This window comes from Triticum aestivum, chromosome 2D (genome assembly GCF_018294505.1).
Source record: "Triticum aestivum cultivar Chinese Spring chromosome 2D, IWGSC CS RefSeq v2.1, whole genome shotgun sequence".
Taxonomy (NCBI): Eukaryota; Viridiplantae; Streptophyta; class Magnoliopsida; order Poales; family Poaceae; genus Triticum; species Triticum aestivum.
Genome location: NC_057799.1, coordinates 444,794,793 through 444,805,915, shown reverse-complemented (window position 1 = coordinate 444,805,915; position 11,123 = coordinate 444,794,793). Strand labels below are relative to the sequence as shown.

The window sequence follows — 11,123 nt, the reverse complement described above, 5'->3', positions numbered from 1 at the left end:
AGAGGCGAGGTCGGGGGGTCGCGTCGGGGCGGCGGGCTCGGGTGCCCCCGATCCAGATCGGGGGTGAGAGGAAGAGGTGGGGGGTCGAGGGGATCGTGCGGGGGGAGTGGGTGTGTCGGTGGGCTCTAGGGTTCCACGGGTGGGAGGTTATGCAGGCGCGGCTGGGCCGGCTGGGGTGGGCTGGCCGGTTGGGGTGGGATGGGCCGAGGCCCATCAGGAGCTGGGGGTCTTCTTTTCTTTTATTTTATTTTGTTTTCTGTTTTGCATTTTCTTTTATTTATTTCTCTTTTCTGTTTTATTTCATTTTAATGTATTCAAGCATTTTCTAAAAAGGTGTTTGCTGCACTATAATTACCTATGCCATTTTTGGCACTGCCCGAACATTTTTGTTTCAATGTTTGAAGACATTTGTTTGTTTGCCATATTTTTAATTGATTTTTGAATCGGTTTGAACTAACGAAAGATTAGCCACTGTAACGGAGGTAACGTGGCACCATTAGCGTGGGATTACTGTAGCTTAATTACCCGGGCGTCACAAGGGGGGTGCCGCACACGGCTAACAATTGTTCGTGTGTGTTCTAGGCACCCCTCCCCACATATATATAGGTGGGAGGGGGAGGGGAGCTGCCATGGGGTGCCCCAAGTAGGAGGAATCCTACTTGTGCCCCTAGTCCAATTTGGCCCCCTTTCCTTATTACCGGAAGGGGGAAAAGGGAAGAGAGGGGGGAGGAAGGAAAGGGGGGCCTAACCACGCTCCTCCTTCTCCTATTCGGCCTCCTTCCTTAGGGGGGGGCGCCACCCCTTGTGGGCTGGTGTGCTCCCCTCCTATGGCCCATAAGGTCCATTAATCCCCCGGGGGGTTCCGGTAACCCCCCCCCCCCGGTACTCCGATATGTACTCGGTACACCCCGAAACACTTCCGGTGTCCGAATATCATCGTCCTATATATATGAATCTTTACCTCTCGACCATTTCGAGACTCCTCATCATGTCCGTGATCTCATCGGAACTCCGAACAACATTTGGTCACGAAATCACATAACTCATATAATACAAAATCGTCATCGAACGTTAAGTGTGCGGACCCTACGGGTTCGAGAACTATGTAGACATGACTGAAACACCTCTCCGGTCAATAACCAACAGCGGAACCTGGATGCTCATATTGGTTCCCACATATTCTACGAAGATCTTTATAGGTCGTACCGTAATGACAACATACGTTATTCCCTTTGTCATCGGTATGTTACTTGCCCGAGATTCGATCATCGGTATCTTCATACCTAGTTCAATCTCGTTACCGACAAGTCGCTTTACTTGTTCCGTAATACATCATCCCGCAACTAACTCATTAGTCACATTGCTTGCAAGGCTTCTTATGATGTGTATTGCCGAGAGGGCCGAGAGATACCTCTCCGATACTCGGAGTGACGAATCCTAATCTCGACCTATGCCAACCCAACAAACACCTTCGGAGATACCTGTAGAGCATCTTTATAATCACTCAGTTACATTATGATGTTTGATAGCACACAAGGCATTCCTCCGGTATCCGGTATTGCATAATCTCATAGTCGAAGGAATATGTATTTGACATGAAGAAAGCAATAGCAATAAAACTGAACGATCATTATGCTAAGCTAACGGATGGGTCTTGTCCATCACATCATTCTCCTAATGATGTAATACCGTTCATCAAATGACAACACATGTCTATGGTTAGGAAACTTAACCATCTTTGATTAACGAGCTAGTCTAGTAGAGGCTTACTAGGGACATGGTGTTCTGTCTATGTATCCACACATGTACCAAGTTTCCGGTTAATACAATTCTAGCATGAATAATAAACATTTATCATGATATAAGGAAATATAAAATAACCACTTTATTATTGCCTCTAGGGCATATTTCCTTCAATACCAACAAAGCATGACGTAGGGTTTTACCTCTTCGAGAGGGCTTGGACCTAGGTAAACATCGTGTCCCCTCTCTGTCCTGTTATCATCGGGCCAAGACTACCAGCTCGGGACCTGATAACCCACAAGTATAGGGGATCAATTGTAGCCTCTTTCGATAAGTAAGAGTGTCGAACCCAACGAGGAGCTAAAGGTAGAACAAATATTCCCTCAAGTTCTATCGACCACCGATACAACTCTACGCACGCTTAACGTTCGCTTTACCTAGAACAAGTATGAAACTAGAAGTACTTTGTAGGTGTTTTCGGATAGGTTTGCAAGATAATAAAGAGCACAAGAATAAAAACTACGGGCTGTTAGATAAGGACAGAATAAAGTAAATATAGCGAGTGTGGAAAAGTGGTGGTAGGAGTTGCGAAATTGTCCCTAAGCAATTGACTACTTTACTAGACCGATAGCAAGTATCATGTGGGAGAGGCCACTGCTAGCATGTCATCCCTGACTTGGAATTCTATGCACTTATGGTTGGAACTATTAGCAAGCATCCGCAACTACTAACATTCATTAAGGTAAAACCCAACCATAGCATTAAGATATATTGGTCCCCCTTCAATCCCGTATGCATCAATTTCTATGCTAGGTTGAAGCTTCTGTCACTCTTGCCCTCCAATACATAGTCCTATCAACATACAACTAACCCTATGGTGTGATCCACGCGCGCGCTCATATGATGGGCACCAAAGGACAGCAACATAACCACAAGAAAATTAAATCAATCATAGCAATTCATCAACCACCGATAGAACAAAGAAAATCTACTCAGACATCATAGGATGGCAACACATCATTGGATAATAATATGAAGCATAAAGCACCATGTTCAAGTAGAGGGTACAGCGGGTTGCGGGAGAGTGGACCGCTGTAGATAGAGGGGGGAAGGTGATGGATATGTTGGTGAAGATGGCGGAGGTGTTGGTGTAGATCGCGGTGATGATGATGGCCCCTGACGGCGTTCCGGCGCCACCGGAAGCGAGGGGGAGAGAGCCCCACTCCTTCTTCTTCTTCCTTGACCTTATCCCTAGATGGGAGAAGGGTTTCCCCTCTTGTCCATGGTCTCCATGGCGTGGGAGGGGCGGGAGCCCCTCCGAGATTGGATCTGTCTCTCTGTCTCTCTCTGTTTCTGCGTTCTCGTCTGGTGCCCTTTCACCGTTTCATATATATATGGAGATCTGTAGCTCCGATTGGACTGAAACCTTCACCTTGATTTTTTACCAAAAAATAGCTTTCTTGCGGCCGAAGAAGGGAATCAACCGCCTTACGGCTGGCCCACGAGGGTCAGGGGCGCGCCCCCTGCCTCGTGGCCACCTCGGGCACCGTCTCGCGTAGATTTTTCTTCCGGAATTTTCCAAATATTCCAAAAATAAGCTCCGTCCGTTTTTATCCCGTTTGGATTCCGTTTAATATGGATATTCTGCGAAACATAAAACATGCAACAAACAGGAACTGGCACTGGGCACTGGATCAATATGTTAATCCCAAAGATAGTATAAAAAGTTGCCAAAAGTATATGAAAGTTGTAGAATATTGGCATGGAACAATCAAAATTTATAGATACGACGGAGACGTATCAGGACCCCCTACCCGAGGCCTGTCGTATTCGACTCCGTCATTGGTGGCCCATGCAGGTCCTTCTCGTAGTTGCCACGGTGTGATGTGAATTCAAATCGACTCCGACATGATCAGCGCGCCAGAATGGGTCTTCTTGCCACCTCAGTTGGTCACCTCGGCCAGGCCAAGGACTACACCCCATGTCGGATTTGTTAGGAATTGATAGGCGTCTTCATCAATATCAACTTCCATTCAACCAAGATTATGGAAGAACCGTCCATGGAGCTCGCGGGCTCAACGTCAACATTACCCTCGGGCGACCGTCCAGATTTTGCGGACAACGGATTTGTGCGAGCGTCGCTTTTTACGAACCCTTCGGTGGAACTGTGCGGAATTGAGTGTACAATGATCCAGTAAAATTTCACTGCGTTGCGACAATTGAATCTCCGGCAATCACCGATTTACCGAGGCTCCGGCAAATTTGGGCAGAATCCGCACGAGTTAAGGACAACGAGTCTAGTGGCAAGCTCGGACATCCATTGAAAGATCCAACCGTTGATATGCTACATAATTTCTGTGTCCACAACCCCTCAAAATTTCAGCTCAATCCGATGGTTCAAATCGCGCCAACTGCCCGAGGAGTGCATCAATTCTTGAATATGTTTTCTGTGCGAAAACGAATCCGACTCAAGTTCATATTTTTTTCATGAACGAGTTATTGGACGTCATTTTTGGAGTAATTTTTTGTAGGGTATTGTGTTTTCATCTCAAACTCGTGCCTATAGTTTTGAGCTTTTTCTGAGGTGCTCCTCACCGCTGCGCCGATGTTAAACCGGGCCAACCTCGTTGCTCCATGGATGCTGTGAACCCCTAGGGTTGTCTATTTTTCATAGAATTTGGACTTTAATCATTTAACTAACATTCGGTTACAATCTGGAACGTACAAGTACGATGTGCACACTGATGAACCAGCATATTAAGTTCCCTACCGACATGACGAACCGAAAAAGAAGCAAAACTAAGCACAATGTCCTCTAATACTTTTAAGATATGCGCCATAATTGACCGGGGATTGTTGCTCGTATGCCATAGGTTGACTAGATCCAAATAGTCAACCTCCATTATCACATCTGAATAGCCACGAAGCTGGACAAAAATCATCCCTCCCGAAGAGCTAGCAACTCATCTACAGAAGGGATCAAAGACTCTTGGCAGTGGCTTGCCCAGGGCGCCAAGGAACACCAGGTGAGAAAGAGCCGCCTCACTTGCTCCTCCTGTCAAATAATCATCAAATGCCCAACCATAACCATGGGAATTCGAGCAGGGTGAGAGTCTCATGCACCCATTTGATCGCCTGCTCAGGATAATACCCGTCTTCATTGTGAGTCCCCCGATTGTGTGATGACCGTATCGAGTGCATAATAGTGATGATTTTGCATTTAGTTTCGTCATAGAACATGTGATCCACCAAAATATCACGAGCCCAAGTTTTTGGGTGCAACCTTGGTAGATGGATCGGAGATCAAATGGACCCTTGCCCGCAGCCCAAAACTTTTTTGTATGTGTGTAGTTGATGAGCGCATGCATCAAGTTTTCATCCATGGCCTGACAAATGTCACATCAACAAGTGGTTTAATGTGCCTATACTTCAGAGTCACGGAGTACGAAAGAATTCCACAGAGAAGCTTCCACTAGAATACCAGAACCTTCGGTACCACATGTAATTTCCAAAGTGCAGTCCGCAATTGTTTGCTTGCCAATGAAGTTTCTGTAATCGTCCCTTCCTCTGGAGTACTGAGCTCGTTATGATTCATGAGAGAGCAATACACTGATTTCACAGTGTAGGTTCTTGACTTTTCCAAAGCCCATGCCAAAGAATCTTCACCTCCAATGAGTTCAAAGGTATGTTGAGAGTTGCTTCCACATTTGTGGATTTTTTTTGACAGACTAGTCCACACTCCAAGTTCAGGTATACTCATTGATCAAGCCCGATACTTTTGGTAGGAGTGGACCCATCCGACCCATAGGTTTTAGAGTTGCCATGTTTGGGATCCACAGGTCATCCCATGTTGACATGCTAGTGCCATCTCCAACCCGGTGGATCGGACCAACTTACAAGGACTTCCTTCTAACAACAATTGCCCTCCAGGTAGAAGATGTTCATGTAGGGACTGTGGCTTGAATAAAATCGATATGTAGGTAATACTTCCCTACCAAAACTCTTGCATAAAGCGAGTTTGGGTGTGTTAGCAGGCGCCGGCCTTGCTTGCCCAACATAGCCAGATTGAATAATTGGAGATGTCGGAAACCCATCTCACCTTTGATCTTTGGCGCCGTGAGTTTCTTCCAAGATAACCAATGAAGAGATCTCTTATCCAAAGAGCTGCCCACTAGTATTTTTCCATTGACGCCATGACGCCTTTACAAACCTCCTTTGTTAATTGAAAACAATTCATATTGTAGATTGGAATTGCTTGTGCGACGGGCTTCAACAACACCTTGCGCCCTGCGCAAGCGAAGTTTCTCTTCACCAACCATTGATCTTGCTCTGATTACGTTCATCAATATGATTGAAGTTGTTGCTGGTGATTCCTCCAATCGTAGTAAGTAATCCCAAATAGCGTTCTGAAAACTCTTCCATTGAGATTCCGAGAGTATGTTTGAAACCTCTCGTAGGGGCTCACCTATATTTGCACTAAAGACAATTGAGCTCTTGTTCGGGTTCACCGTCTGACCCGAACAATCAGTGTAAATTTGAAGAACTTCGTTGAGTCTTTCTGCAGTTTGGGTTCTTGCACTGAGAAATATGAGACTGCCGTCAGCAAATAATAAGTGGTTTATCCATGGTGCATGGATACTCACCCAAATACCTCTGCCAATGTATGCACCTCCATAATTATTGAGTAAAGAAGCGAGACCTTGCACACAAATAAGGAAAGAGGTATGGCGATAATGGATCACCCCAGCGCAACCCCTCGAGGGACTAAAATACAGAAGTAGTTCATTGTTTACCATTATTGTGAACCTTACTGAGGTCACATATTTCATGATCAATATGATAAAACGATCACCAAGACCAGTTTTGACAACATGGCTTCGAGATAATGCCATTCAACTCTATCATAGGCATTGAGCCTATCCAGCTTGACTACACAACACACATTGTTGCCCTTCTTTCTCATTCTGATAGAGTAAACACTTCCATACGCCACTAGTGCATTGTCCGTTACAGTGGTGTGGTGATGCTAGCAATCGAGGCCAGTGATGTCAACAACTCAAAATTGTATATGTATGTAAATATATACACTAAAGCTTAGCTATAACTAGCTTGCTAAGCACATTTATGTGATATCGCTTGACATCATAAAGTACATGTAGCTCACTGGCCAGGTATGAAAGTGCTTTGCTCTTCTCCAATAACCTCATCAAGAATAAGGGGAACCTGGTTGGCCATAGTTTTGACTGCAATTTTATACAACACCGGGCACAGAGCAATAAGTCTATATTGAGAAATTTTCTATGGGTTTCGTACCTTGGGGATCAAAGTGACCGCAGTATAGTTCAGTCCCAAGGGAAGCTCACCACCATTCAAAAACTCAACACCACTGTAGTAAGAGGAAAATTCATTGGAGGTCCTCGTACTCGTCGCGTTAGCCAATTTAGTCCTTTAGTTAGAACTACCCGAAATACGATCACTAAACTTGTCCGAGGGGTTCATATACGGTCCAATGTACAATGCATGTACACGCTGATTTGGCAGTTGATTGGCTTGTCCACGCGTGCATTGACCGCCAACTCATCAACACTTGGTCGAAAGGAATCAAACATGGTTTATTTTGCAAAATTTTCATAATTAACGCTTCGCCCCCACCCCCGCACCTCGCCCCTCGCTCTCCTCTCCTCTCCCCTCTCAACCCTAGTCCCCTGCAGTCATCATCGCAGTTGCCGGCCTGGAGCCGCCATGCCATTGCCAAGACCACCCTCCCCCGGCGGTTGGCCCCGACAGGCAGGGAGAGGTGTTCGCCGGCCCCAACGACCTCCACCTCGACGAGCCCGACGAGCGGTGGACGCTCGCTACCAAGAAGCACGACAACGTGGTCATGTCCGCGTCGCACTAGTTCGCGCACCCGTCCGTGTACTACTGCCGCGGCCGCACCGTCGGCTGCCACGGCTTCGGCTCCACGGACGGCAACATGACCGCGCTCCCGCTGCGGTACGTGAAGCGCGTGGCGTTCCACACAGTGCTCAGGGCGCTCGCGTTCCTGCGGACAGTGGCGCCGACGCACTACGCGAACGACGCGTGGTTCGACAGCAGGGAGTGCCCGGACACGAGACGGCGGAGATGGCGGAGCCGAAGGGCGGTTTCTACAGGGCCCAGCTGGAGGAGTTCAGAGCGGCGGAGGGGGAGACGAGGAAGAATGGTGTGCGGCTCAGGCTGATGGACGTGGCCCGGACCATGCCGCGATGTCCCGACGGGCACCCTGACTGGTACGGACACGACGCCGACGAGCAGAACGGCTTCGACATCGACTGCCTGCACTAGTGCTTGCCGGGACTGATCGATGTGTGGAACGAGCTGCTGCTTCAGATCATGGCCGATTTGACTCATCGACCGGGTTCCTGTCTGTTCTTGCATTGTTGCGCGCGAGTTTTCCAGAGCCTGCAACAGGGTGCGATCATATCAAACACTGTTAAATAATTCAATAACTGAACCATTGTATTCTTTTCCAGATAAAACTGACAGCATTCTACTTCATAATTTACAACACAATCAAGCATCAGAAATCTTCCATACTGTAGTAACAACAACATAGATACAGAGTGACAACATAGTGTCAGTTGAATCAATAGCAACACCGTTTTCCCGAACACCACACTTGCCAACAACAACACAAGTTCCCCAAATCAGGGTGAGTAGAAAGACGGTCGAACCAGCAAGCAGCCCCGTGCCGATGAGAACCTGACTTTGTGCAGTCGCTCCCAGAGAGACCAGATACTGGTAACATAACAGAACAAATAGATCTTAATTATGTGTGAACGTGTGCATCAAGAGACAATGGAGGGCTCACGGGTACCCTGCTAGAGACTCTATTTTGGAACATGACGAGGCTCCACATCTGGAACAAGTAGTTCACAAGCGGCCTTTCGTCATCGGAGGCTAAGCTGCAGAAGTTCAACGCCGGGAACAACTTGTTTTCCGGCAAGATACCGGCACGGCTCGCTGCCAGAACGCCGCTGCTACAGGAGTTAGTCATGTCTACTAACAAGCTGTCGGGAGCTAAGCTGCAGAAGTTCAACGCCGGGAACAACTTGTTTTCCGGCGAGATACAGGCACGGCTCGTTGCCAGAATGCCGTTGCTGCAGGAGTTAGTCATGTCTACTAACAAGCTGTCGGGAGCGATCCCGGCGAGCATCGCGTCGCTCGGTGGCCTCACGCAGATGAACTTCAGCAACAACCAGTTCACCGGCGAGATACCGGCAGGATTGGGCTCTATGCCGGTGCTCACCCTGCTCGACGTCTCATCCAACCAACTCTCTGGTAGCATCCCGCCAGCGCTAGGATCAGTAAGGTTGAACCAGCTAAATCTTTCATCCAATAATCTCGTCGGCGAGGTCCCGGAGGCGCTCGCTGTCTCCACCTACGACCGAAGCTTCTTGGGCAAACCCACGCTTTGCATGGGCCCGGCATCGTCAGGGAACCTCGCCGGCGTGAGTTCGTGTGCAGCCAGGTCATCCGAAAAGGTATCACCAGGCCTCCGCACCGGCCTTGTCGCCGCCACCGCCGCTGCTCTACTCGTCGTCATCATTGTGCTCGCTTTCTTCATCGTTTGCGACATCAAGAGGCGGAAGGGGCTCGCGCCGCTCGAAGAAGCATGGAAGCTTACCCAGCCGCTGGACTTTGGCGAAGCCGCCGTGCTGCGAGGGCTCAGTGACGAGAACCTCATCGGCAAGTGCGGCTCGGGACGGGTGTACTGCGTGGAGTGGTCCTCACGTTGGGAGGGAGCGAGAGGGACGTCAGCAATGCCCCTCCCAAACGGAGCGGACGGCGGCGGCTCGGCGTCTGACGACGAGCTCATGGCGGCCGTCGCCACACTCGTCCACGCCGGCGAGCTCGAGGTCACACCTCGGCAGCGACGACGAATAAGGGAGGGGAGCAGGGGAGAGCGGCTGGTCCGACCAGGTGGGCTGCTGTTTTATTCCCTGACGATTTTGCAAAAAGACCCTCGTATTGCCCGTATTGATCCTTTCCGACCGATGAGTTGGCGGTCAACACATGCGTGGACAAGTCAGTCAACTGCCAAATCAGCGCGTACGTATAAGAAATCATACATTGAACCGTATGTGAACCCTAAGATAAGTTTAGTGATCGTATTTCGAGTATTTCTAACTACGAGGAATAAATTGGTCAACCAGATAAGTATGAGTACCTCTAGTGAATTTTTCTCCTGTAGTAATATCCTCACCTACGGATCCCGCTGTTGGTAGAAACCAGCCGTAAAACCATCAACTCGAGGAGCTTTTGACGGTGCCATATCAAAAAGTGCATTTTGCTTGTAGTCGTCGGTATTTCAGACACCCGAGGCTGTACACAATGTAACATCTCATCCATCGGCCATTCGGCCTGTACCCTGAGATTGGTACAGCGCCTGATAGTTTGTTTGGACGCACACGGCAGGCAGTCCAAAAACATCCTAGGGTCAAACCCGTCCGCCGTGCAAAGGATTTCTACCTCCTTGTCGGAAGCTGCATCCGGAACGGAGTAAAATCGTTACTCACGATTTTGATCCCGTAGATCCATGACAGCATTTAGTCAAAGGTTAAATAAAATTTGGGCGGGACGTTGGCATGTTGAGCTGGTTTGCCCGAGTGGTTAAGGGGGAAGACTTAAGATCTTCTGCACATAAGTGCGCGTGGGTTCGAACCCCACAGCCAGCATTTTTTCTGAAGTTCTTCTACGAATTTTTTTTTGGCAGGATCGTGGGGGTCAGCTGTGTTAAGCAAAGCATTGGCGACGCTTCGCCAAACATCAAGCTGTTTGATCTAGAAAAGAATATCAAGCTGTTGTAATAAACTCTCTAAACTATTTGTTTTGTTATAGACAGAGGGAGTAAGTGCGCGTGGGTTCGAACCCCACAGCCAGCATTTTTTCTGAAGTTCTTCTACGAATTTTTTTCTGAAATTCTTCTACGAATTTTTTTTTGGCAGGATCGTGGGGGTCAGCTGTGTTAAGCAAAGCATTGGCGACGCTTCGCCAAACATCAAGCTGTTTGATCTAGAAAAGAATATCAAGCTGTTGTAATAAACTCTCTAAACTATTTGTTTTGTTATAGACAGAGGGAGTATGTGTAAAGCTAAGCGCGTGTAACAAAAAACATTGTGAGGTTGCTAACCCCGCAAGCTTACATGTAAAATCGCCACTGATGCAAAGCAAGAACAGGTACAAAGACGCATTCCACGAAATGACTACGGAGCAAAGTTAAAGAGGCCGGCCACATAGATGGGAGCAAAGTTAAAAATTCTAGTAGCATGAACAGACGCCCGCGGACCAGTCTGCACGTTTGAATTCCTGCCGAAGCTGGTGGAGGTTTATGGGCGTTC

General features: G+C 48.1%; 1 non-coding gene across 1 annotated transcript; it reads left to right on the top strand.

Annotated features, from left to right (window-relative positions):
- Positions 1 to 10,377: 10,377 nt before the first annotated feature.
- On the top strand, positions 10,378 to 10,460 carry TRNAL-UAA (transfer RNA leucine (anticodon UAA)). Its single transcript has one exon. It is a non-coding gene; the product is annotated as a tRNA-Leu (tRNA).
- Positions 10,461 to 11,123: the final 663 nt, after the last annotated feature.